We start from the raw sequence: 5024 nt of genomic DNA, 5'->3' as shown, positions 1-5024 counted from the left end.
CTACTAGAGCTCCTTGGTTTCTCCTAGGGCACAGGAAATGTCCTGTCTTCATTTTTTTTTTTTTTTTTATAGTCAGAGTCCAATCATTGGGCTACTCAACATTTTGGTTGAAAATCAGCTACGAACAACATTTTGTTGAAATCAGCTATGAACAAGGTAGTTCTGTTCGGGTTATTATACCCCTGAACTGTAGTGGGTTCCTGGGAGTGGGATGTGGATGGCAAGACTGGAATCAAAAAGGTTTTGGAGCCGTCCACCTGCCGAAGTATTCAAGCAAAAGCTATTACATGAACTTATTGAAACACTCAAAACAGTCATTAAATCTGATGGGCAGAGTGCTCCCAGCCAGCATTCCCAGTAAACTGCTGAGAGGGAGAAGATATTAAGAGTGGTTGGTTCAGTGCGGAGAAAACCGTGATAAGAGATGGACGGGCTGTTTTCTTGAGCAGCTGATCAGGCTGGTCTGTTCTCCAGGCTGGCTGGACCACAGACAGAGGAAATGGAACCTAGCCTGACCTCAGTCCAACAAACAGCCCTTGTAAAATCCCAGATGCCTTTTAAAAAGTAATTAAATGTGTGTGTGTGTGTGTGTGTGTGTGTGCTTATGTTTTCAGAGACAAAGAAAGACAAGTGAGATGAGGTGAGGTGAGGAACCCTGGTGAATGTTGTTAAGTGCTGGTTGCGACTTATAGTGACCCAGTGTAGGGTTTCCAAGGAGCTGCTGTAAGGTTTGAACCGCTTCACCCCTAATTGTGGCCGAATGTTCAGTCTCGTTCACAGGCCACTTGCAAAGCCTCACTTTTGCTCAACCGGCCCCTCTCTCCTTCCTGGAGCCCAAACACTCCGGGGACCCATTAGCCATTGCTGTCTGCTCAAAGGCCGCCGCAGCAGCAGCAGCAGCAGCAGCAGCACCTCCTCTGCTTTTCCAGCGTTGAGGACGAAGACTGGACACTGTAGACAGTACTCTGAACGCTTTCCATCGCTGTGTGTGTAAAAGAAGCAGGGTTTGAAAAAGACACCTTTAAAAAAACGAGGCCCACCCCCCCTCACCTTTCCTGACTGGGGACAGACTGAGAAATCTCTTTTGCAGCCTACTTCTGCTTCTCTCTTTGGAGAAATGTTTTCACCCGGCTGGGCTGTCTGTTGGCAGGAAGGGAGGGTTGGAAAGCCTTCAGGATAAGCAACAGGGGAACACTGCGCATTCACCCGCAGGAGGCCACACACGGAGACCGACAAGAGCACGTGCGCGTGTGAGCACATGCAGAGACATGCACACACAGACACACAGACAGACACACACAGGAACACACACAGACACACACACGCACACACAGACATGCATGCACGTACAGGCAAACAAAAAGAAATCTCCTTTCAGTCTGTCTTTCAACAAGAAGCAAACGGATGGCAAAGATTGCAAAATCCCCAGCTTTCCTTCAGGCCTCAGAGTCTTTAGAAGGGTATTAAAGCGGCTGGTAAACATTAACCCTTTGTGTGCCACCCCTCACTTTGCTCTTCGTATGAAAATGAAGGTAGAAAACTGATTTGGGGAAAGGCTCAGAGGCATTCAAAGTGATGGTAGAGCAAAGGGAGTGAAGCAGGGCACCATCTGACTTATTTGAGCCACACTAACATAAAGTGAAACTAAAATCCCAAATTGTCAAGCAGTTGCAAAGTTGATTATTCAGGATTATCCCAACTTTAGTAAAGAAGGGTTTAGAAACTGGTACACCAATGCTCACAGAGACACTGTTCACAACAGCTGAAAGCTGGAAACAACCTAACTGTCCATCAGCAAATCAATGTCTCCACAAAACGTGGTCTCAGTCCTAAAGAGAAATGAAGCTTGGATCCATGGCTACACCAGAGATGAACCTGGAAAACATTATTCTGAATGACATAAGACAGTCACCAAGTGACAAATATAGCTTATGGCCTTATGTAAAATATCCAGGGATGGACGAGAGAAGGAAATGCAGAAATATTGTTTGGAGGCACTAAACTTCCATTAAGGGTGATGGCATTTAACAACAACAACTTTAATAATCATGAAAACATTTTTCATTTGAATACAAAGTATTTGTAGTGCAAATCAGGAGTTTTATTGACCGGGGTCTGGAACATTTTGTCCTCAGTGTGTTCTGAGAGATGAGACTTATCGAGAGAGGCAATTCACAGCTTTGATTCCAGACCTGGAGTGGGGTGCAGGGAATCCTCAGGGAATCTTTACAAAGGACTATGACATGTCAGAATCTGGGCAAGCAGCGGGGGGCTGTGTCATTTGAGAAAGCTTTCTGGACCACACACCATGACCAGGGCCCCAGGGCTGAGAACCACTACCACAGACTCCCCACTTTATTGTCATATGCCACCCACCCTAAACCCATTCAAATCTAGGCCCACTCAGTGACTATTGCTGTATTGGCTTGCAAGGGAAGTGTAAGACAAGCACTATATTTTATATTTTAAGTCACTATAACCCAGTGTTTATGTGATTCTCTACAGCAAATAGTTCCTTCCTTAGTGTTTATGTTAAAGACACCATTCGTGTAAGTGACTGAGATGTGTGAAGGACTATTGATGACCTTGTCACTGTCTTAAAGGTACTGTGCAGGCTGAGACAGTCTAGTATGACTGGCAGACTATGGGTTGTAGAGGCTTATAAAGTGGGCCAATGGCACCAAATGTCTGACCACTAAAAGTATCAGATAAACTGGTACCTCGGTGAGTGCTTGTCAGAGGGATGTTACTCAGGAGCATATTGCCTACAATATTTTCCTTCCATGGAAAGAAAAGGAATGCTGTCATATATGTCACAATACTAACTTTATCATCAGTAAAAATCCTCAGTTGCATATTTTGTTATCTTGCCTCAAGGACAACGAAAATCAGGCCGATTGGTTTGTAAGTAAAATTCTCTATGCATTATTGGACTAGCTGAAACTCTTGATTCAATCTGACTTGAACAAGAAAATAGGAATGTATTGACTTATGTAACTGAAAAGCCATCTTCAGACACAGCTGAAACCAAGCTCATTTTCTCCATCTCTGAATTCAGTTTTCCTCAATGCTAGCTTACAGCTGGAGCAATAAATAACATCAAGATAAATGTAGAAAAGATTGAAGTTGTCAAAGATTTCATTTTGTTTGGATCCACAATCAATGCTCAAGAGCACAGATTTCAGTTTAAGTACTAAGGTGCGCCTGACCCAAGCCATGATATTTTCATTTGCCTCAAATGTATGTGAAAGTTGCACAATGAATAAGCAAGACCGTGGAAGAATTGATGCATTTGAGAACATTGAAAGTATCATAGACTTCGAGAAGAATAAACAAATCTGTGTTGGAAGAAGTACAGCCAGAAGGCTTCTTAGAAGCCAGGATGGTGATGGCGAGACTTTGTCCCTCATAGTTCAGACATATTATTAAGAGGGGCCAGTCCCTGGAGAAGGATATCATGCTTGGTAAAGTGGAGGATCCATGTAAAAGAGGGAGACCCTCAATGAGATAAATTGGCACAGTGGCAGCAACAATGGACTCAAGCGCAACCACAATTGTGAGGATGGTGCAGGACCAGGCAGTATTTCATTCTGTTGTGCATAAGGTCACTGTGAGTCAAACAACAAAGTTCTTTTGTCAGGCAAGTTCATGATTGAGAGATGAATACTAAGAGGTTCCAGCTTATCCTTCATCTTCACAGGAACTCCAGGGGGAAAAAGAACATTTTTTTTTTCTCTCACAATTTAAATATCCCAGAATTGAACTTATTAGTAATACTTGGATTATATACAGGAATCTGAACCAATCACCAGAACATACAGGACCCAATTTGTCCAAGCTTGGCTCAGGTGCCTAGCCCTGGACCACTCACTGAGGCCATAGGTCAGGGAAGCCTTTCTTCTTGGAGTCCTGGTATGGTGCTGTGGGTTAATGTTCTAGACTGCAAGGGCAATTTGAACTGGAAGGTTAGTGGTTCAAGCTCCTCAGAAACTCTATACAAGGTTGCTATGAATCTGAACTAAGTCATAGACAACAGCAACATAGGGAATTCATGCTCTGATTGGCTAAATCTGACTCAGGTGCCCACCCCTGAGTCAATCACTTGACTATGCTCTGATTGTCAGATGCCCATTCTTGGATCCAGACATGATATTAACCAGAGATTTTAAGAGTAGTAAAGAGAGAATTCTCCAAGAAAAATAAAGATCCTATGATTAAAAGAGGGAGTGTGGTGACTCCATATGATAAGCACTGGACTGTAAATCAGTTGGTCCAAGGTTCAAGTACTTCCACCACTCTGTGGAAGAAAGATGAGGCATTCTGATCCCAAGAAAATTTAAAGCCTCGGAGACTCTATACAGGGTCACTATTAGTTGGAGTCAACTCAAGAACATTTAACAAGAAGAACAATGATTAAAAGAAGGAATAATTGTCCTGTACGTTATATAATTATGAGTCAGAACTGACTCAACAACACCTAACAGCAATAACAACATTCTTAAGAGATCTGTTTTAATTGAAGTTGATTAGCTGAGCTGATGCCCCTAATATTTCATGTGTCATGGTTCACATCTCCTGGTGTGGTGCTGGACTGTGAACCACAAGTTCAACTGTTCCTTGGAAATTCTATACAGAGTTGCTATGAGTAGGAACTGACTCGATGATACTTAATGACAACAATAGACACCCTGGGGATACACTGAGTGTGTTGTAGGATTTATTGGTCAGAGGCTCCAGACACCCCAGTGGCTGAGGGGAGCAATACTGTATTGTGGTAAACGCTTAGGAAGCTCTATGTCTGGTGAAATACTTATTGATAATTAAGGTCCAAGGTTGTCATTTAATCTTCAAAAAAAAAGGGAAACATCTAATGCAGCACTGTTCAAAGTTTACCACCTAATACTTTCCTCTCTTCACTACACCCTACATTACCTCCAAAAAGGTAATCATTTGCTGAGTAATTATTTATTGAGTATATGCTGTGTGCTAGATATCACTTTTGTGGTCCTTGCACCACATCAGTG

This window comes from Chrysochloris asiatica, unplaced genomic scaffold, assembly GCF_000296735.1.
Source record: "Chrysochloris asiatica unplaced genomic scaffold, ChrAsi1.0 scaffold00107, whole genome shotgun sequence".
Taxonomy (NCBI): domain Eukaryota; kingdom Metazoa; phylum Chordata; class Mammalia; order Afrosoricida; family Chrysochloridae; genus Chrysochloris; species Chrysochloris asiatica.
This window is presented reverse-complemented; position numbering follows the sequence as displayed.